The sequence below is a fragment of the Aegilops tauschii genome, chromosome 5, assembly GCF_002575655.3.
Source record: "Aegilops tauschii subsp. strangulata cultivar AL8/78 chromosome 5, Aet v6.0, whole genome shotgun sequence".
NCBI classification, from domain to species: domain Eukaryota; kingdom Viridiplantae; phylum Streptophyta; class Magnoliopsida; order Poales; family Poaceae; genus Aegilops; species Aegilops tauschii.
The window spans coordinates 4,423,982-4,447,926 of record NC_053039.3 but is presented as its reverse complement, the minus strand read 5'-3'; the positions used below and the strand labels follow the sequence as shown (position 1 = coordinate 4,447,926).

The 23,945-nt window shown below is 44.6% G+C and overlaps 3 non-coding genes across 3 annotated transcripts; 1 reads left to right on the top strand and 2 right to left on the bottom strand.

The window, feature by feature from the left end:
- The first annotated feature begins 6,992 nt into the window (after positions 1-6,992).
- TRNAC-GCA (transfer RNA cysteine (anticodon GCA)) lies at positions 6,993-7,063 on the top strand. Its single transcript has one exon. It is a non-coding gene; the product is annotated as a tRNA-Cys (tRNA).
- Positions 7,064-9,658: 2,595 nt separating this feature from the next.
- Positions 9,659-9,732, bottom strand: TRNAD-GUC (transfer RNA aspartic acid (anticodon GUC)). Its single transcript has one exon. It is a non-coding gene; the product is annotated as a tRNA-Asp (tRNA).
- A 945-nt stretch (positions 9,733-10,677) lies between these two features.
- On the bottom strand, positions 10,678-10,749 carry TRNAT-GGU (transfer RNA threonine (anticodon GGU)). The gene has a single exon. It is a non-coding gene; the product is annotated as a tRNA-Thr (tRNA).
- Positions 10,750-23,945: the final 13,196 nt, after the last annotated feature.

Here is a 23,945-nt window from a genome sequence, read left to right as displayed (position 1 = left end):
TGTCGCATACCATATCTCAACAGATTGGCGTAATTTTTCTACCACGTGTACAGCCCCATAATAATAGTGTTTCTCCAAAAGAAAAATATGTTGTTCCGCGTCTTGGACTAACCATCCCTTAGAGGGTATTGTTAAAAGATCCTCGATTCCTAACGAAATCGATGTAGTAGTGGCTTGATGGAAGCCCAGAGTCTTTAGTTGATCCAGTATATGGGATGTATATCCCATTCCAAAATGATCTATTAATCTGCTAATAAGTCGTTTCATACCAGTTCCGTCTATCTCTTTATTATGAAAGACCAGATTGGCCCGTTCCGCCATACATAAGTACCCCCTTTTCGGCTGAGTAGGATTCGACAATTGCTGAGTAGGATTCGACAATGGGCCTGAGTCAGTGATTCGAAAATTTAATTAACTTGCCTCAATCTCAATCTGGATTCGCGTGGCAAATAATGATGATACTAGGGAAATCGGAATGCCCCCCGAAAGGGGAGGGGCATCGCCGAATCTAACTTTCTTGTTTAGGTAGTGTACGAATAGGCCTGACTAAATCCTTGTATGGCTTCCTCTATTTCTCTATAAAAAGAAATATGACCAAGAGTGGTTCGAATGTATATCGAACGAATTTCTTTTTTTCTATTTCCCATTATTAGATAGTGGGCATAAATCTCATGATAAGTCCCCAAAGATTCATATTGAACTTCAATCGGAACTTCTCTTGACCCAATGACGCGTTGATCCAGGTTCCATCGTAGCCACAAGGGACTATCTAAACTGATTAGTTTTTGTCTATAAGCTCCCAGTGCATCATAAGAACTAGAAAAATGGGGTTCTTTATCTTTCCTATATTTAGAATTATTATTATTATTGTAATTTACTTTTAGATTTGGGTAGTTTCTGTAACTATTATATCTATTTGCACAAATACCTCGACGCTTTCCACTCGTTAATACATAAAGCCCGATAAGCATGTCTTGGGTTGGTACGCAAATAGGATCCCCAATAGCGGGAGATAAGAGATTCATATGAGAAAACATAAGTAAACGGGCTTCTGCCTGAGCTTCCAAGGATAAAGGTAGATGAACAGCCATTTGATCTCCATCAAAGTCCGCATTGAAACCCTTACACACTAATGGGTGTAAAGAAATAGTACGCCCCTCTACTAAAGTGGGTTGAAAGGCATGTATGCCTAATCTATGCAGGGTAGGTGCTCTATTTAACAGTACAGGATGTCCCCGCATAACTTCTTGAAGTATTTCCCATACAATGGGTTCTTTTTCCCAAATTTTCCTTTTAGCAATCCTTACATTAGAAGTGGCGCGTTTCGTGATTAAATCGCGAATTACAAATAGCTGAAAAAGCTTTATTGCTATCTCTAGAGGTAATCCAATTGATGTAATGAAAGCGAAGGACCCACAACAATGACAGAATGCCCCGAGTAATCGACCCGTTTCCCAAGCAGAGTCTCGCGAAACCTTCCCTCTTTACCTTCAATTACATCTGAAAGTGATTTGTATACTTTATTGTGACCATCCCTCGTCGGTTGCCCGCGGGACCCACTATCAAGAAGTGTATCCACGGCTTCTTGTACCAATTTTTCCTGGCACATTACTAAATCTGCTGGCGCTAATTCACTTCTTTTTAATAGATAGGCAAGATTGTTGTTCCGACGGATAACTCTCTTATAAAGTTCATTAATGTCTGAAGTCACTACTTTATCTCCAGACCTATAAACAATAGGTCTCAATTCGGGAGGAAGAACCGGTAATAAGCACAAAACCATCCATTCTGGTTCTACATTTGTTTGAATAAAATGTTTCGCCAATTGCATGCGTCTAATCAAAAAACTTTTCTTATTCGTCTTTTTCTATCTTCCCACTCATCTCCACTATACCCCTCGTCTTCTAATTCCTTCCATTCTACCAAAGAATTCTCTATAATAATTCGCAAATCCAAATATGCTAATTGTTCTCTAATAGCACCTGCTCCTGTCGCAATTTCCCGATTTTGAAATGTTGCAAAGCCTGGGGTAGAAAAAAAGGGAGAAATGTTGTGGTTACAGGATGCAATTTCCTCTTCGAATAAACCTCGTAATCGTAAAGAAGTGGGTTTTTTAGTGCTGGGCCTAGCAAAAGAGAAATCGCCGTATACTAGGCCCTCCAACTTCTTAAGAGGTTTATCTAAAAGATTCGCGATATAACTAGGAAGGCCTTTCAAATACCACACATGAGTCACGGGACATGCGAGTTTGATGTATCCCATTTGATATCTTCGTATCCGAGAATCCACAAATTCTACCCCGCATTTTTGGCAAAATCTTTCGTCTTCGTTTTCAGCTCCGCTCGCTCGAGAATTGCCACAAGCGCAAATCCCGCTTTTTATGGGTCCAAAGATTCTTTCGCAAAACAATCCATCTTTTTCTGGTTTGTCGGTTTTATAATGAAAAGTAGAGGGCCTTGTGACTTCGCCAACGACTTCTCCATTAGGTAGGTTTTTGTTAGCCCAAGCCTTTATTTGTTGAGGGGAAACGAGTCCAATTTGAAGTTGTTGATGTTTATATTGGTCAATCATAAAATAGAAATAAGAAAATAATTTATATTTATTCCGATCAAACTTCCTCCCTATTAACCTGGAAGTTCTTTTCAGATACAAGGAAATGATTCAGTTCTAGAGCCAAAGATCGTAGTTCTCGAACGAGCACTCGAAAAGATTCTGGAGGATCCTCATGATTAGGTATTCTTTTTCCCCAGATCGTAGCATTAAGTATTTCTTGGCGAGCTATAAGATGGTCAGATTTATAAGTAAGTATCTCTTGTAAAATATGAGCAACACCAAATCCTTCTAAAGCCCAAACTTCCATTTCTCCTACTCGTTGTCCCCCTTGCTTGGCTCTTCCTCTAACCGGTTGTTGTGTAACAAGTGAGTAGGGCCCAGTAGAACGCCCATGAATTTTCTCATCAACTTGATGAATTAATTTTAAGATATAGGACTTCCCTATTAGAACAGGTTGCTCAAAGGGGTCGCCTGTTCTTCCATCAAATATTCTGCTTTTTCCCGGGTACTCGGGTTCAAATACCCATGGATTTTTTGTTTCTTTACTGGCTTCATATAATTCTGAAAACACAAGTTTTCTTGAAGCCTCTTGCTCATATCTCTCATCAAAGGGTGCTATTCTATAATGTTTCTTTAGCAGATCCCCCGCTAATCCGAGCGAGCTTTCAAATATTTGTCCCACATTCATTCGGGAGGGTACTCCTAAGGTATTGAAGACCATATCAACGGGTGTTCCATCTTGCAAATAGGGCATATCTTGCCTAGGCAAAATTTTGGAAATGATCCCTTTATTCCCATGTCTTCCGGCTACTTTATCCCCAACTTTGATTTCACGTTTCTGTAAAATATATACACGAACCATTATGTCGAGCGGGTCCCTTTGGATCCATTTCACATCGATAACGCGCCCTCTTCCACCTATAGGTAATTTCAAAGAAGTTTCTTTTGAAGTGGAAACCTCAAGGCCAAATATGGCCCGTAATAATCGAGCTTCCGCGATATAAGATGATTCGCTCGCTATCTGAGGCGTTAATTTACCTACTAAAATATAACCAGTTTCTACCCAGGATCCCAACCTAACAACTCCATTTCTGTCCAAATTGCGGAGTAAATGTTCTTCTAGATGTGGTATTTCTTTAGTGATTTTTTCAGCGGAGCCCTGGCTTGTCGTATCCGTCTGAATTTCATATTTCTGGATGTGAAAAGAGGTATAAATATCTTCATATACCAAACGTTCACTAATTAGTACTGCGTCTTCAAAATTGTAACCTTCCCATGGCATATAAGCTACTAATACGTTTTTTCCTAAAGCAAGTTCGCCCCCAACTGTAGCAGCTCCTTCTGCTAAAATTTGTCCTTTTTTAATGGATTTACCTCGTGGAACCCGGGGTTTTTGGTGCATACAAGTATTTTTGTTAGAGCGACGGTGGTTAACTAAAGGAATACTTATAGTCTTCCCACTACTTGATAAAAGTATCTTATGACTATCAGTAGAAATGATCTTTCCCTCGCGTTCGGCTATAATGGAAACCCTCGAATCTAGAGCTGTTTGGCGTTCCAATCCAGTTCCAACAATGCATTTCTCGGACCGAGAAAGCGGAACTGCTTGGCGCTGCATATTAGAACTCATTAAAGCCCGATTCGCATCATTGTGCTCAATAAAAGGAATGAGAGAACCCCCAATAGAAAAATATTGGAAAGGAAAAATACTTCTAACATGAATCTGTTCCCATGCAATAGTCAAGAATTCTTGACGGTATCTAGCCGGAACAACCTGTTCTTCCTGAATACCTTGATTCAAGCACAAAGAATTTCCTGCTGCTATGAGATAATATTCATCTCTATTTGGTGATAGATAAACCACCTGTCTCTCTTTTTTTTCTTTTGCTTTCTCAGCAGATATTTCATAAAACGGACTCTCTATGGATCCCCACAAGTGATCAATTCTCGCATGAATTGCTAAGGATCCAGTAAGTCCAACATTGATTCCTTCAGACGTGTCAATTGGACAAATACGCCCATAGTGACTCGGATGAATATCTCGGCTCCGAAAACTTGCGGTTCTCCCCGTCAACCCTCCAGGACCTAAACAACTCACTTTTTGCCCATGAACAGTTTGTGTCAATGGATTCGTTTGATCAAAAACTTGAGATAACGGGTATGTGCCAAAAAAGGTCTCATAAGTAGTTATTAATCAAATTGAAGCTGAAGTTGGAGTTACCAAAGTTTGGGGAGTCGGTTTCGATTGACGTATGAATACTCTACGAATAGTTTTTTGAACTGCATGTTGTAAACGACCAAGAGCCAATCCAAATTGATCTTGTAACAGATCTGCAACCGAACGAATACGTTTATTTTCAAGTGATTCATATCGTCATCGTCAAGTATACCCGTTCCAAATTTCATTCCAATCAAATGATCCGTAGCGGCCAATACATCTCGTGGTAACAAGAATGTATTGTTCTGAGGTATATCAAGATTAAGTCTCCGATTCATATTTCATCGACCAATCCTTCCTAATTCACATTTTTATTGAAAAAATTTCTTTTGTAATTCCTCGCATAAGGACTCCGAAAATACCAGGTCCCCACCTACACAAGCAAATTGTTGATAAAACTCCAAAATAGCTTTTTCTTTTGACTCAATCCTCTTCTTCTCCTTAGCATTCGGGAAAGACAAGAAAATTTCAAGGTAGGAAACATTATCTAGAATTTCTCTTAGATTCGAACCCATAGCTGATGATAGAACTAGAATAGATATCTTTTGTTTTCTACTCACGCGAGCCCATATCCTTTCTTTTTTATCAATTGCTAATTCCGATCTGCCCCCCCCCCAATCTGATATTATAGTGCCAGTGTAGATAGAAATTCCCTTATGATCTAATTCCGAGCAGTAGTAAATAGCAGGACTTAGCAATATTTGCTTGATCACAATTCGGTATATTCCATTTATAATAAAGGTTCCTAAGGAATTCATTATAGGAATGTTTCCGATAGAAATGGTTTGCTTTTGCACATCGAAACCAAAAATTAATCTCGCAGATACATATAATTCGGAAGAATAGGTGAGTGATTCATACACAGCATCTCTTTCTTTTATCGAGGGTTCTAGCAATTGATATCCTTTCGCAAATAATTGAAATGCAATTTCGTGATCTGGATCTTTAATTGTTGGAAACTTGTCAAGTTCTTCTACTAAGGCTTGATTAATGAACCTACAAAATCCCTCGAATTGGATCTGACTAAATCCGGGTATTGTGGACATTCCCTCGTTTCCATTCCGGAGCATCTTAATCTTATGTTTCCTGTTTATCAAAGAAAAATTCCATTATCAGCTCACTCTTCATCAATCCCTCTGGATCGATCTAGCAATCATGGAATCTATATTCTGTTTACTGAATCACATGAAATTCTAGGGAACTCCACATACGTATTTCATATATGTATTTCATACATATGAATAGAGACCATTTGGACGAAAGTTCGAGTTTGCCAGGGGTACAAATGAAATGAAAATGAATTGATAAAACATTCCTAAAAAGAAAATTCTGCCACTTATACTTTATGTTATGATATTCTAATCAGATTGGATGGCAAAGATTTCTCATTTTATCTCCTTTCTATGAATGTAATAAAGCCGTAATATAATATACTAGAAAGTTTGACTTTACTTCGATTTAGAATAGCGTGCTTACTTTAATTTCTCAAAATAATTTGTGGGTTCTTTTTTATTTCGGATCGGAGTAGTATAATTGCTAGAAAATTCAGTATTTCATTGTGGAATTCTAAAATCAAGTAAGTCCCTTTTTTAAGTACATGCCAATCTAGTTATCCACCTCTCCCCATATCCATGCTTTTCTTTTATCGTAATTTCACTTGGGTAGGCCAGTAAGGTTATACTCTATATCAGAGCAAATTTCCTTTTTTTATTCAAGATATTTAATTTAATACTTTGAAGAATTAAAGCATGATTCCCCATAGAGATATGTACATAAAGGGGATCTTTGGATAACAATGCTGTTCGGACCTAAAGTTTACCTATACACGGATTAAGCATAAAGTCATAATATTTTATTATGCCATTGAAGGGGGGGAGATAATACCGATTTAAGAGTAGTTCACTACTGCAATAAAAAAAAGAGAATTCTAGTTAACGGTTCCAATTTATTCTGAATTTTGCAGCCTGTGAATAGAAATCCACTTTTTCTTCTTTTTCATCTCAATAGAAAGAAATGGGAAGTTTTATTGTGTTAACAATGTATGTTTTAAGATAGAATCTATCGAGGAGAATAATAGAAACTGGATCAAAAAAAGCAGGAATAGATGTTTTGAAAAAGATTGGAAAAAGTTAAGTAGAATTATATTCAAAATAAAAGGGGCTTTTCGTAAGAAAACATGGATGAATACTTGCTGTTTTCTAGATTTTTGATCGGATTTTTTGGCGGCATGGCCAAGCGGTAAGGCAGGGGACTGCAAATCCTTTATCCCCAGTTCAAATCTGGGTGCCGCCTGATCAATAAAATACTTAGGTTTTTTTATAGTGCTGATCGAATTCGATCAATTTTTACTTCGCATAAGTTCGGGCAAGAGAGTAACTGGGCCTGCCGATACTGGGTTTAGAGAAACCATACCATAGTTCTATCCTCAAACTAGGGTTAGGGTTTGTTTTGACGGTAGTGGCCAAAATGGTTATCAATAGGGGAGAGGTAGTGTTTCCTTATTCTTTTATTATATGAATTTGAATTGGTTCTTAATTGAGATTCGATTTGATAATTTTAAAATACGAGGATAAGATGTCAGAAATCTTGGTATCCAAAGAAAGGTCCCTAAGGGGCATTCTTTTTTTTCAATCTAGGATTCAAGAAGGGACTCCACGAAAGAATATCAAGACTTACTAATTATTATACATTTTTTAATCGTACATCTTATGTTACCTACATACACTAAAGTAAGGACTACTTAATTCTAACGAGAATCAGATTAAATAGGTCGATCAAAAATCAATTTAGGAGTAGTGTTATGGATAAAATCTCTTCCTCTTCATTCTTTCATAGAATGATACAAAGCAAGGCTGCAGGGTTTAGGTCAAAAATAAACATTAGGTAAGGTAGGTATCCAATAAATATTTATCTATTGTTAATTTTATGGTATATTCGGGCGTCCTTTGCTTAAAAAAAAGAGTAACAAAAGGAATAAAAAATCTTCCTATTCCCGCTTCTTCTATTTAGGACATCATTCCCGTACTCTTTCTTTTTTAAGGAAAAAAGGGCTATAGTATCGTATTTTTAATGCTCTCTAATTCTACCAGAATTCCTATAAGAATTTGTTAGGAGTAAATTCCTTGAACTGATTGATCCATGGCCTTAGGGCGGAATCCCTTTTTAACTCTGTACCCTTGATTCCACTATGATTATTGATCAATAGTAGAATAGAATAATCCCTTCATAGAAATAGGAGACATAATTTAGATGGATATAGTAAGTCTCACTTGGGCTGCTTTAATGGTAGTCTTTACATTTTCTCTTTCACTAGTAGTATGGGGAAGGAGTCGACTCTAGGGATCCTACTAATTGATTAAGTAATCAAATTGTTGTATCAATTCTTTTCATTAATGGATCATTTTGCATTAATCATTTTGTCAAACGTTATTCTTTAATCTTTTTCTTTAGTTTTGTTTCACTCCTGTAAGAAACTCTTGTATTGTAAGTTGTAATGTAAGAAAGAGCCATTATACCAATTCATAATTTCTACTAGAAATGACGAATGGTTAAAAAAAGTTCTATACATAAGAAAATTAGACTTTCTTCCACGGAACTATTCACGGCATATCACACATTTTCCATTTCCTTTTACTTTTTACTATAGTCTATTCTTAATATTATTTTTCTTTCCTTCCATGGATTCTTTGGTCAAGAATTGTCTTAGATTTTTTTATTTTGACCTGATTGAAATTAAGTGGATCCAATGAAAAAAGAAATTGAATTAGACTACTTAACTATTTCAATCTACTAATCTATTCTATGTAGATTCAAAGATAATATAATAGAAAGAATCTAAAGTGTCGTAGAAAAAACTATATGTAGTTCTTTCTACCACACTTTAAGATTCCAACCAGATCCTTTCATTTAAGACTTGGATTTTTTTATTTAATCCCTTTTTAATTTCTTCAATGATTAATTGGAATTCCAATTAATTATTTTGGCTGACTGTTTTTACATAAATAATAAGTAAAAAAGAAGTAGGAACTACAATGAACAGTGCAGTAGCAATAAATGCGAGAATATTGACTTCCATAACCTCTTTATTTTTTATTTTCACAATAACTCGGGATGTAATCCCATGGAGAGGAAAAAGGGGTATGTTGTAAATTCAAGGGTAGGGCTTGCATTCTGATAATACTGAATCAATTCAATATTATGAATATCGGATCTATCAAATCAATTCATGGATGAGAGTTATATTTCACGGATGAGAGTTATATAGTATAACATAGGAAGATCCTCTATCCACACTAAGACCAAAATGGGTTTTTTGATTGGATTAGGAATTCCCTCTTTTTTAATCCTTTTCTACTTTTTCTTTTCTATATCTCTAACCCACGAGCTTTTTTAATCTTCTACTTTCTTAATATTATACAATTTCCCTTCCTTTTTCTTATAGTTATACATACAATTATGTATGTATTATATGACCAACTTTCTATGGGTCACATTGACATCCAAATAAGCAGTAGAAGTGAGATGGGGAAAAGAGGTCTGAAATAAAAAGGGAATACGATTTATGTATGGATTCCGGTAAAATACCGGTACTCTATTCCATAAGAGTGGAATAGGAAATTAAGATGAGGATGGTATCATCATAAAGAAACATAGAGTAATATAATATCCTAAATTCTACTAATCCACATATCGTATGTGTGTCTTTCTTTATCTTTATCGATCGGGAGTAGTGAAAAAAAATTCCTATATGCCTTCCCTCCCTCTTTAATGAGGGATGCAAAATAAAAAAGTGAAGTAAGGGTGCCCTGTGGGTATTTGATCTTGCTCCCTGCCCCTTTTTTCATGGAAAAAGGAAATATCACTTTCTCCATTCATTGAACCCTAGTTCGGGACTGACGGGGCTCGAACCCGCAGCTTCCGCCTTGACAGGGCGGTGCTCTGACCAATTGAACTACAATCCCCGCGGGGTGTATGGCATACCCATTCTTAAATAGAACCATAAGAAGATTCGATTCGTCTTTCGTACTCTAAGAAATAGACGAATCATATACTACATACCCACATATTATATTATACGTGGGTATAGTGAGAGTGACATAACTAGTATGTCGTGATTTTTTATCACTAAAAATGGATAATAATCCAGCCTTCAATAAGAAAAACTCTTTTGTTTGTAAGAAAGGAATGAGAGAGATATGGATTAGAAAAAAAATTCCCTTTTTTCTTTATCTTTTATTTCTATAGATCAGACATTTTATTTTATGGAAGGAAAACAAAAGGATTTAGTTCATACTCACGAAGCCCTAGATTTCTGGTTTGGGCCGAGCTGGATTTGAACCAGCATAGACATTGTCAACGAATTTACAGTCCGTCCCCATTAACCACTCGGGCATCGACCCAGGAAGAATTTATTCTAGGGTTTTTACTAATCTATGATTAACCTCCTTTCATAATACTCCCTACCCCCAGAGGAAGTCGAATCCCCGCTGGCTCGTTGAAAGAGAGATGTCCTGAACCACTAGACGATAGGGGCATCACTAGACGATAGGGCCATATACAACCGCTCGTGATTATACTATAATCATAGTATGAGCAGTTTTTTGGAATTGTCAATATACTCGAAAAGTATAAATAGATCCAAAGCAAAGAGTTTTTCCAACTTTTCTGTGATGTTTTCATCTAGGATTTTTTTTAGTTGATTGTTATAGATTAATTCTCCGTGCTTCATTTAGTGTTCAGACCAAAAATGCATCCATCCCGCACTAAGTCATAAAATTCTCTAAAAATATAGAGAAAGTTTCAAAAACAAAGAACAAAAGTGAATCAATTTAGTAGAAAAGTACTCTATCAGATTCGAACCAACGACTTACGTCTTAGCACGAGATTACTCTACCACTAATTTAAAAAGCCCTTTATCGGATTTGAACCGATGACTTATGCCTTACCATGGCATTACTCTACCACTGAGTTAAAAGGGCTTTTTATTTAATTCAAAAATTAGCCACTTGGATTTCCCATTATGGGTCTACTGCATAATGTACATATTATATATATAATATATAGAGATAGAGAGAGAGACATTATGTAGAGATTGTATATGTATATATCGATATCTTGAGAGCTCAAAATAAAATTAATAAAAAAAACATACCCTACATAACATATCCAACTCTTCTTGGTTCAGGGTTTTCCGTTTCCGAAGACTAGTAAAATAGGCGGATTCTGGAACCCCAAGGATTCAACGGTATATGGATATGGAAAATATAAGATTTCAGATCCTAGCGGGAAAAGGCGGGGAACAGATACCCAATAGGATATAGGATCCTTGGGAGGAACTTTTGGTAATGGCCTTGATCCTCTATGCTATTTTTTATGTGTTCTGTAACGCCCGGGGAATCAAGCTACAGTAATTCCCCGCTAATCATGCCACGTCACCTCGGTTACTGTTGTTAACCGTGGGATGATCCAAAACCGTTTCAAAATTCAAATTTAAATTAATGCCGACAGAAAAGGTTTTTCAAAAATTGAAACAAAATGTTCGGTGGGTGCCAAATATTACAAGGGTAATTATACTAAAGAAAACATATTTTTATAAAATGCCTAAATGCGTTTAAATGAATTAAAACAGAAAAGAAAATAAATAAATAAAAAGAAAATACAAAAGAAAACAGAACAAACAAAAAAAGAGAGAAGGAGAAGCCCCCCCCCCCACTGGACCCTGGCCCAACTGGGCCGACCCCAGGCCCAGCCGGCCTGGCCCACCTCCCCGGGTCGCCTTCCCCCCTGTTCCCCCGACCGGGGTCGCAACAGGCGCGTCCCCGCCGGACCCCCCTTCGCCGGCGTCGAGGATAAGGACGCCAGCGCCCCCGCCTCCTCGGGCCCCTCTCCCACTCGCCCCCGCTCACCCTCTTGGCCTCTGCGCCTCTCCCTCTCCCCCCCAGATCCACGCCGCTCCCTCCTTCCCCACCGCCCGAGCGCGGTCGCCGACGTGCCGCCGTCGTTCCCGCGGCCACCGAGCCCCGCTCTCCTCCCCGACGTGTCCACGAGCTCCGCCGCGTCGAGCCCGTCCTCCCCGACCACCTGCTCGAGCCGGGACCCCCTACATCACCCCAACGCCGTCGCCTTCTTCCTCGGGTCGCCGCCGTCTTCTTCGACTCCGGCGACTGCTGCTGCTACTAAGCCTCTCACCGGCCTCCGTCTGCCGCGCGGTGAGCTCCTCTACCTCCTACCCTTCTCCGTTTGCTCTCGCGCGAACCTTAGCTAGCTCTCACGACGAGGCCGAACGCGTCGCCGCGGAGCTCGCCGCCGACGCGTCTCCAGTGACGGTTTGGTCACGGGCCCGTACCCATTAGACTCGCCGCACCACGTAGTTCCTCCCCAGCCTCCTCTTTTGCTCAATAGCGTGCTGCCTCGCCGTTTCCGTCTTCGACCGAAGCCGCTCCGCCGCTGGCCTCGACGCCGGCGCCGATTCCAGCCAACTCCGGCGACGCCACCACCGCTGTTCGATGTGCGTTGCTCCGCTCGTTCGAACGCGCCCTCGCGCGCGCGAAATGGTTGCCCGTAGGCGAAATCCGACGAGGTCCGAAGCCCTCCGCCGTGTTTGGCGTCACCGGCGATGTGCCGCCGGCCGCCGCTGACGTGGCACACCTAGGGCGACCCCGGGTCACTGCCAGCGGGCCCCGCGGGCCCCGTTGACTGGGTTGACCCAGTCAACGTCTGACTGGGCGTCTCTGTGACGCTGACATGCGGGCCCCGCCGCGTAAATAAACTAAATAAAATGTTTTTATAAAATAAAACTAATTAATTAATCTAAATAGGCACTGACAGGTGGGGCCTACCTGCTAATAACCTTGTTTAAGTTAGTTATAAAACTCTGTTAGTGCCCTGTCAATGACATGTGGGTCCCACTGGACCCACCGGTCTGGTTTGACTGGTCAGCCGACCTGTTGACCTGCTGGCATCAGCGTTACCTCATGCTGACGTCATAATTCATTTTTGCTAAATTCAAATAATTCCAGAAATTCAAATAATCTTTGAAAATTCATATCTTTTAAACCGTAACTCGGATGAAAATGTTTTCTACATGAAAGTTGCTCAGAACAACGAGATGAATCCGGATACGCAGTCCGTTCGTCCATCACACCTCCCTAACCTATCAAACTCGCAACTTTCCCCCTCCGGTCCATCTGTCCGAAAACGCAAAACATCGGGAATACTTTCCCGGATGTTCCCCCCCCTCGCCGGTACCACCTACTGTCGCGTTAGGACACACCTCGCACTGCTCATTGTCATGTCATGCATCGTCATGTTTATGTTTGCATTGTATTTACTGTTTCTTCCCCCTCTTCTCTCCGGTAGACTACGAGACCGACATTGCTGCTGCCTAGTTCGACTACGGAGTTGACGACCCCTCCTACTTGCCAGAGCAACCAGGCAAGCGCCCCCCCCCCTTGATCACCAGATATCGCCTATTCTTCTCTATACTGCTTGCATTAGAGTAGTGTAGTATGTTACTGCTTTCCGATATCCTATCCTGATGCATAGCCTATCCTTGCTACTACTGTTGTTACCTTTACCTGCAATCCTACATGCTTAGTATAGGATGCTAGTTTTCCATCAGTGGCCCTACATTCTTGTCCGTCTGCTGTGCTATACTATCGGGTCGTGATCACCTGGGCGGTGATCACGGGTATATACTTATATACTATATACATGACACATGTGATGACTAAAGTCGGGTCGGCTCGTAGGAGTACCCGCAAGTGGATCTTTGTGGCGGAGCGACAGGGCAGGTTGAGACCGCCTAGGTGAGAGGTGGGCCTAGCCCTGGTCGGCGTTCGCGGATACTTAACACGCTTAACGAGATCTTGGTATTTGATCTGAGTCTGGCCATTTGGTCTATACGCACTAGCGATCTACGCGGGAGTAGTTATGGGTATCCCGGCGTCGTGGTATCAGCCGAAGCCTTCTTGACGTCAGCGACTGAGTGGCGCGCGCCGGATTGGACTGGAATGCCACTAGGCTAGGTCTGCTTCCGGCCGCGTACGCAACGTGCAGGTGTGCATAGGGCGATGGGCCCAGACCCCTGCGCGCATAGGGTTAGACCGGCGTGCTGACCTCTCTGTTGTGCTTAGGTGGGGCTACGACGTGTTGATCTTACGAGGCCGGGCATGACCCAGAAAAGTGTGTCCGGCCAAATGGGATCGAGCGTGTTGGGTTATGTGGTGCACCCCTGCAGGGAAGTTTATCTATTCGAATAGCCGTGTCCCTCGGTAAAAGGACGACCCGGAGTTGTACCTTGACCTTATGACAACTAGAACTGGATACTTAATAAAACACACCCTTCCAAGTGCCAGATATAACCCGGTGATCGCTCTCTAACAGGGCGACGAGGAGGGGATCGCCGGGTAGGATTATGCTATGCGATGCTACTTGGAGGACTTCAGTCTACTCTCTTCTACATGCTGCAAGATGAAGATGGCCAGAAGCGTAGTCTTCGACAGGATTAGCTATCCCCCTCTTATTCTGGCATTCTGCAGTTCAGTCCACTGACATGGCCCTTTACACATATACCCATTGCATATGTAGTGTAGCTCCTTGCTTCCGAGTACTTTGGATGAGTACTCACGGTTGCCTTTCTCCCTCTTTTCCCCCTTCCTTTCTACCTGGTTGTCGCAACCAGATGCTGGAGTCCAGGAGCCAGACGCCACCGTCGACGACGACACCTACGACACTGGAGGTGCCTACTACTACGTGCAGCCCGCTGACGACGACCAGGAGTAGTTAGGAGGATCCCAGGCAGGAGGCCTACGCCTCGTTCGATCTGTATCCCAGTTTTTGCTAGCCTTCTTAAGGCAAACTTGTTTAACTTATGTCTGTACTCAGATATTGTTGCTTCCGCTGACTCGTCTATGATCGAGCAATTGTATTCGAGCCCTCGAGGCCCCTGGCTTGTATTATGATGCTTGTATGACTTATTTATGTTGTAGAGTTGTGTTGTGATATCTTTCCGTGAGTCCCTGATCTTGATCGTACACATTTGCGTGCATGATTAGTGTACGGTCAAATCGGGGGCGTCACAAGTTGGTATCAGAGCCGACTGCCTGTAGGAATCCCCCTTTCCACACTCCTTGGCCGAAGTCGAGTCTACACATTACAAAAACTTTTACTAACATGGCTGTGTGTCTTACGGGCCCACGTCGCCATTGGGTGGTACTAGGATCTTTTACTCCTCGACCTTTACTCTGGGACTCTGAACTTTCTTCTACTCGGGTTAAACGAATTTACTAACTCTAACACTAGGATCCCGTGACCGCATTCACCCCGAAGTTGGATAAGCCATAGTTGTTTCTTAGGATAGTATTTTGAACAATTCACACACTGACATTTGACTCCTTTGAAACATCTTTGCTTTCAGATGGAACCCACGAGGCAGGTCGTGCGCCACACGACGGCCATTGGTGCCTCGGGATCACCGGCTGTGCTACCTGAGATGATGACCTATCTGGGTTATCGCTGGCACCCTGAGTACACCGTCTACGAGGAGTACCAGGACTTTAACCAGGAGCAGTACCGTGCCATCGTCCACCTCTACTCGCGGGAGTATGACTCCACTACTGTGCTGCACACCGCACATGGTGTTGGTGTGACCATCGATATGGCTGTCCACGGTGCTGCCTATGCTGCTCTGACACGTCTTCGTGGAGAGTATCGGGAGTTGGACACCTCCCCTTTCAGGCACATTGCTATCGCATCTGATGTTGGTGCGGAGGGATACTATACTGCTGCCTACTCCACTGTCAACCGAGAGCCCTTCTACCATCAGAACCTGGTTCTGCATGCTGATGGGCTGGATCGTGCTAACCGAGCTCTTCGCCACGAGATGTACACCACCCGTCAGCACCTTTACCGTGCTCTGACGCTGATGCACCCCTTTGTCCGGTCTGGACAGCTACTGCATACTGCGATCTACCCAGCCAGGACTGTGATGCCCCACGGTGTCGGTTGGCCAGAGGTGGGAGGCTACTCTCCCGCACTTGGTCCTCTTCTGCCACCTGAGCGTCGGGCTCTACACCTGAGTATCCGCGGCCCCCAGTCTGCTGACGTGGAGGGCTATCCGTTGCCTCACTACCAGCTGTCGGGCTACGATTACCTCCACAGTACCTCTTGGCACTGATGTAGGCTTGCTTGTAGTGTTAGATGCATTCGCCGCGAGCCTGTGTGCCGCCTATGATGTTTTAGTCTATTTACTGAACTCTATGCATGACCCCTTTTGTAAGTTATGCCGACTACTATGTAGTAGCTATCGTGCTCCTTTCGTTATGCATGTTTCATCATGAATGATTCTTGTCTTTGCAAATATTTCTCAATGTTGAACTACCCCTGTTATATATTAGCAGGATGGTTAGACCAGGTGGTCGTGGTCGTGGTGGCGATGCCCCACCACCACCTGAGTACATGGCTGGTATGATCCAACAGTTTGAACTGAACCGCCAATTCATGGAAAATATGATGGCTCAGTTTCCTCGCCCCAATATGAACCAGCAGCCAGCCCAAGTGACTCTTCAAGATTTCATACGCCTCAACCCAACCATCTACCGCAGCTCAACTCAGCCTCTGGATGCTGATGACTGGCTCCGTGACATCACCTATGAGATGGAGTCTGCTGATGTAGCCCCTGCCAGCTATGTCACCTTTGCTTCCTTCTTCTTGAAGGGACCCGCAGCTCAATGGTGGGACAGCCACAGGCGTACTCTGCCAGCTGGAACAATCATCACATGGCCAGACTTCCAAGCAGCTTTCCGTGCCCGCTTCATTCCTCAGGGAGTCATGGACCGGAAGAAGCGTGAGTTCCGCAACCTCACCCAAGGCAACAAAACTGTTGAAGCTTATCAATGGGAGTTTCTGGACTTGTCTCGCTATGCTGAAGAGGACATTGCAACTGATGCACGCAGACAGGAGAAGTTCCGTGATGGCCTCCAAGCTGACATCAAGCTCGCACTTCTAGTGCATGACTTTGCTGATTTCGCCACCTTGGTGAACAAGGCCATCAATGTCGAAACTGGTCTGCAGGAATACCAGAGCTCTCACAGGCGCAACCGTGACACAGGCTCATCTTCGGGCTCGCCCTCACAGAAGCGTAAGATATGGATCCCGAACAGCATGTACCGTGCAAATGCATCTGCCCCAAGGCAGACCTATGCTGCACCTCGTCTGCCTCCACCACCATCTAGGCAGTCAAGACTTCCAGCTCCACCATCCCAAGCTCCTGTTCCCACTCCCAATAATGGCTTGTGCTTCAGGTGTGGTCAACCAGGACACCGTGCTAGAGAATGCAACCAGAACCAGAATCAACTGGCCCTTCCAGCAACTGGCCGTGGTAACAATCAGCCCCGCAACAACAATGCTAAGTCTTATGGTCGTGCTCATGCCAACCACGTTGATCTCAACGAAGCTCAAGACCAGCCTGCTACTGTGATGGGTACACTCCTCGTAAATTCAGTACCAGCATCCGTTTTATTTGATACAGGTGCATCGCATTCATTCATGTCAGAAGATTTTGCATACAAGCACGACGTTAAATGTGAGGAGATGAACACCTCGGTACTAGTCAAAACCCCCGTGGGATAGTGTCAAACCTCCCTGGTTGGCATCGATGTCCCCGTGGAAATCGAAGGGCTGGAATTCTATGCCTCCCCCATTATCCTGAAGTCGTCTAACATCGACCTCATTTTGGGTATGGACTGGTTGAAAGCGCATACTGCTTCTATAGTTTGCGCCACTAAGACCGTCCATCTACTTCACCCTTCAGATGAAATAGTTGCTTACCAAGCTCATCTGGTGCAAAATGCCGAGGCCAGGCTCTATGCATTGAATGCATTGAACGCTGCACCACTCGAGGGCATTGAAAACATTCCCGTCGTGCGTGAATTCCTCGACGTCTTCCCTGAAGAACTTCCAGGGATTCCCCCTGCTAGAGCTGTCGAATTCATCATCGACTTGAAACCGGGCACCACTCCTATAGCCAAGCGACCTTACAAAATGCTGCCGCATGAACTCCTTGAGCTTAAGGAGGAAATCGACAAATCTCTTCGCAAAGGATTCGTTCGCCCAAGTTGTTCTCCTTGGGGAGCACCTTCTCTCCTTGTCAAGAAGAAGGATGGGACAAACCGGTTAGTTCAAGACTACCGTCCTATAAACCAAGCTACCATTCAGAATAAATACCCTCTTCCTCGGATCAATGATCTGTATGATCAACTGGCGGGTTCGTCAGTGTTCTCTAAGCTCGACCTGAGATTGGGTTACCACCAGATCCGTGTTCGCGAAGAGGATATCCCAAAGACCGCCTTCGTGACTCGCTATGGTTCATACGAGTACACCGTCATGTCTTTCGGTTTAACCAATGCTCCAGCCACCTTCTCTCGTCTGATGAACTATATATTCATGGATTACCTCGACAAGTTCGTCCTGGTTTATCTGGATGATATCCTGGTATTTTCCAAGAACGAAGAAGAACATGCTGAACATCTTCGACTTGTGCTGGAAAAGCTATGAGAACATCAACTATATGCCAAGTTCTCCAAATGTGAATTCTGGCTACCGGAAGTAACCTATCTTGGGCATGTCATCTCTAAGGATGGTATTGCCGTCAACCCCGAGCGAGTTCAGGCTATTCTCGATTGGACTCCTCCGAAGAACGTTAAGCAAGTCAGAAGTTTTCTCGGTCTCGCCAGCTATTGCCATCGATTTGTCGAGAACTTCTCCAAGATCGCCAGACCTCTGACTAACCTGTTGCTTAAGGGCGTCAAGTTCCAATGGACAGACAAATGTCAGGAAAGTTTCCAGGCACTCAAAGACAAGTTGACTTCTGCCCCAGTTCTAGCTCCACCGGATACTAAGAAGGACTTCGTCATTTACTGCGACGCTTCCCGTCAAGGATTAGGCTGTGTCCTAATGCAAGACCGCAAAGTGATTGCTTATGCCTCTCGGCAATTGCGCCCTCACGAAGAGAACTACCCAGTTCACGACCTCGAACTTGCTGCTGTCATTCATGTGCTGAAGCAGTGGCGACATTACCTTCTCGGTAATCGTTGCGAGATCTTCACTGACCACCAAAGTCTGAAGTATCTGTTTACTCAGCCAGATCTAAACCTCCGTCAGCAGAGATGGATGGAGTTTGTTGCAGACTTTGACTTGGGTATTTCCTATACGCCAGGCAAGGCTAATGTAATGGCTGATGCCTTGAGCCGCAAGTCTTACTGCAACCACCTCCAGGTTCACAAAGTTCAGCCCTCGCTTGTTGAAGAATTCAGGAAGCTGAACCTCCATATTGTTCCTCCAGGTGCACTCGCTCCCCCTCCTAAGGAGTTTGGCAAGGTGAACCTCCACGTTGTTACCCAGGGTTCCCTCAATACCCTAGTTGCTAAACCAGATCTCGTGGATAGCATCAAAAGGCTATAGAAGTATGACTCTGAAGCCCACAAGATTAAGCGCTACCTCACAGAAGGAAAGCCCTCATTCTTCACCATTGCTGAAGATGGCACCCTATACTTCAAGGGCCGCCTAGTGGTGCCATGTGCAGAGAAAAACCTGGATATGACACAGGGAGTTATGAAAGAAGCTCATGATACGCCTCTATGTATCCACCCTGGTAGTACAAAGATGTACCAAGACATCCGTCAGAGATTCTAGTGGTCTAATATGAAACAAGACATTGCTCGTTATGTTGCTGAGTGTGACGTTTGCTGTCGTATCAAAGCAGAACATCAAAGGTCTGCTGGAACTCTGCAACCTATCTCTATTCCTGAATGGAAAATGGGACCATGTTGAGATGGACTTCGTCACTGGATTTCCCAAGTCACAGAAAGGTAATGATGCTATTCTTGTCGTCATTGACCGGCTTTCCAAAGTTGCACATTTCCTGGCGGTCAAGGAAACGATCACTGCTAGTCAACTGGCAACGCTCTATATGTCCAGGATTGTTTCACTCCACGGTATTCCATTGGTTATCAGCTCAGACCGTGGTAGCTTATTCACTTCAAGATTCTGGGCAAGTTTCCAAGAAGCTATGGGAACTCATCTGTCATTCAGTACTGCGTTTCATCCTCAATCGCAAGGGCAAGTTGAACGCGTCAACCAAGTTCTCGAAGACATGCTTCGAGCTTGTGTTATTTCCTTCGGCAAGAAATGGGAGGAATCTCTCCCGTATGCTGAGTTCTCTTATAATAATAGCTATCAAGCTAGTCTGAAGATGGCCCCCCTCGAAGTGTTATATGGACGAAAGTGCCGAACCCCTCTGAACTGGTCAGAAACTGGGGAACGTCCACTCTTTGGTCCGAATATTATCCAAGATGCCGAAGAACAAGTCCGCATTATTCGTGAGAATCTCAAGACTGCTCAATCACATCAGAAGAGTCAGTATGACCGTCATCATAAAGACATGGTCTATCAACCTGGCAAAAAGGCTTATCTTCGAGTCACACCAATGAAGGGTGCTCACCGCTTCGAACTCAAGGGCAAACTAGCTCCTCGCTATATTGGCCCATTCACTATTCTCGAAAGGCGTGGAAAAGTGGCATACCAACTGGAGCTACCGCCGAACCTTTCTCAGGTTCACGATGTGTTCCATGTGTCACAGCTCCGCCGTTGCTTTAAGGATCCAACCCGAGCAGTGGATCATGAAGTGCTCGAATTGCAGCAAGACCTCTCCTATAAGGAGCATCCGGTCCGCATTCTCGACCAAGCTGAACGCCGCACACGTCGGAAGGTGATCAAGTTTCTCAAAGTCCAGTGGTCGCACCATTCTGAAGATGAAGCCACTTGGGAACGAGAGGATCGTCTGCGCGAAGAATACCCCGCACTGTTTCCTTCTACCTCCTAAATCTCGGGACGAGATTTCGTGTAGTGGAGGAGATTTGTAACGCCCGGGGAATCAAGCTACAGTAATTCCCCGCTAATCATGCCACGTCACCTCGGTTACTGTTGTTAACCGTGGGATGATCCAAAACCGTTTCAAAATTCAAATTTAAATTAATGCCGACAGAAAAGGTTTTTCAAAAATTGAAACAAAATGTTCGGTGGGTGCCAAATATTACAAGGGTAATTATACTAAAGAAAACATATTTTTATAAAATGCCTAAATGCGTTTAAATGAATTAAAACAGAAAATAAAATAAATAAATAAAAAGAAAATACAAAAGAAAACAGAACAAACAAAAAAAAGAGAACGAGAAGCCCCCCCCCCCACTGGACCCTGGCCCAACTGGGCCGACCCCAGGCCCAGCCGGCCTGGCCCACCTCCCCTGGTCGCCTTCCCCCCTGTTCCCCCGACCGGGGTCGCAACAGGCGCGTCCCCGCCGGACCCCCCCCCCCCCCTCGCCGGCGTCGAGGATAAGGACGCCAGCGCCCCCGCCTCCTCGGGCCCCTCTCCCACTTGCCCCCGCTCACCCTCTCGGCCTCTGCGCCTCTCCCTCTCCCCCCCAGATCCACGCCGCTCCCTCCTTCCCCACCACCCGAGCGCGGTCGCCGACGTGCCGCCGTCGTTCCCGCGGCCACCGAGCCCCGTTCTCCTCCCCGACGTGTCCACGAGCTCCACCGCGTCGAGCCCGTCCTCCCCGACCACCTGCTCGAGCTGGGACCCCCTACATCACCCCCAACGACGTCGCCTTCTTCCTCGGGTCGCCGCCGTCTTCTTCGACTCCGGCGACTGCTGCTGCTACTAAGCCTCTCACCGGCCTTCGTGTGCCGCGCGGTGAGCTCCTCTACCTCCTACCCTTCTCCGTTTGCTCTCGCGCAAACCTTAGCTAGCTCTCACGATGAGGCCGAACGCGTCGCCGCGGAGCTCGCCGCCGACGCTTCTCCGGTGACGGTTTGGTCACGGGCCCGTACCCATTAGACTCGCCGCACCACGTAGTTCCTCCCCAGCCTCCTCTTTTGCTCAATAGCGTGCTGCCTCGCCGTTTCCGTCTTCGACCGAAGCCGCTCCGCCGCTGGCCTCGACGCCGGCGCCGATTCCAGCCAACTCCGGCGACGCCACCACCGCTGTTTGACGCGCGTTGCTCCGCTCGTTCGAACGCGCCCTCGCGCGCGCGAAATGGTTGCCCGTAGGCGAAATTCGACGAGGTCCGAAGCCCTCCGCCGTGTTTGGCGTCACCGGCCACGTGCCGCCGGCCGCCGCTGACGTGGCACACCTAGGGCCACCCCGGGTCACTGCCAGCGGGCCTCGCGGGCCCCGTTGACTGGGTTGACCCAGTCAACGTGCTGACTGGGCGTCTCTGTGACGCTGACATGCGGGCCCCGCCGCGTAAATAAACTAAATAAAATGTTTTTATAAAATAAAACTAATTAATTAATCTAAATAGGCACTGACATGTGGGGCCTACCTGCTAATAACCTTGTTTAAGTTAGTTATAAAACTCTGTTAGTGCCCTGTCAATGACATGTGGGTCCCACTGGACCCACCGGTCTGGTTTGACTGGTCAGCCGACCTGTTGACCTGCTGACGTCAGCGTTACCTCATGCTGACGTCATAATTCATTTTTGCTAAATTCAAATAATTCCAGAAATTCAAATAATCTTTGAAAATTCATATCTTTTAAACCGTAACTCGGATGAAAATGTTTTCTACATGAAAGTTGCTCAGAACGACGAGACGAATCCGGATACGCAGTCCGTTCGTCCACCACACCTCCCTAACCTATCGAACTTGCAACTTTCCCCCTCCGGTCCATCTGTCCGAAAACGCAAAACATCGGGAATACTTTCCCGGATGTTCCCCCCCCTCGCCGGTACCACCTACTGTCGCGTTAGGACACACCACGCACTGCTCATTGTGATGTCACGCATCGTCATGTTTATGTTTGCATTGTATTTACTGTTTCTTCCCCCTCTTCTCTCCGGTAGACTACGAGACCGACATTGCTGCTGCCCAGTTCGTCTACGGAGTTAACGACCCCTCCTACTTGCCAGAGCAACCAGGCAAGCCCCCCCCCCCCTTGATCACCAGATATTGCCTATTCTTCTCTATACTGCTTGCATTAGAGTAGTGTAGCATGTTACTGCTTTCCGATATCCTATCCTGATGCATAGCCTATCCTTGCTACTACTGTTGTTACCTTTACCTGCAATCCTACATGCTTAGTATAGGATGCTAGTTTTCCATCAGTGGCCCTACATTCTTGTATGTCTCCTGTGCTATACTATCGGGCCGTGATCACCTGGGCGGTGATCACGGGTATATACTTATATACTATATACATGACACATGTGATGACTAAAGTCGGGTCGGCTCGTAGGAGTACCCGCAAGTGGATCTTTGTGGCGGAGCGACAGGGCAGGTTGAGACCGCCTAGGTGAGAGGTGGGCCTGGCCCTGGTCAGCGTTCGCGGATACTTAACACGCTTAACGAGATCTTGGTATTTGATCTGAGTCTGGCCATTTGGTCTATACACTACTAGAGAAAGGCTTACTAGTGGCGCACCAGTTTTGCCTACTAATGGCGCACTACTGGTGCGCCACTAGTAATTTTTACTAATGGCGCACTGCTGGTGCGCCATTAGTATCTGGTACTCTAATGGCGCACCGAGCAGTGCGCCATTAGTATAGGCCACGGTGCGCCATTAGTATGCCTCCCAGGGGGCCATATATACCCATGTGCTTTGCCATACTAATGGCGCACTGCGGTGTGATGCGCCATTAGTATCCTTCGGCATACTAATGGCGACTGTTGGGTGATGCGCCATTAGTACCCTCTGGCATACTAATGGCGCACTACTCTGGGATGCGCCATTAGTATCCTTTGGCATACTAATGGCGCACGTTGGTGTGATGCGCCATTAGTATGTATATTAGGGATTATTATTTTTTTCTTTTCTGATTTTTGCACAGATTACAAAATATATTATTGGACAGAAAATAAGCAGCAGGACACAGCAACAGCAGATTCATCGAATACAATAGAAGATTAGTCTCCGAATACAATTCATCATATTAGTCTCCGAATTCAAAAGACCGAACGAAGATAGAACATTACAAGTCTCGAGACCGCGAGTAGCGAGTTTGTCTTCACATTACAAGTCGATATCGATCATCTAAACTACCATCACATAGAAGAGAGATGCGGTCATCACGATGAGCATCATCGCGATGAAACTGGTCTTCATCCGGTTCCTCCAAC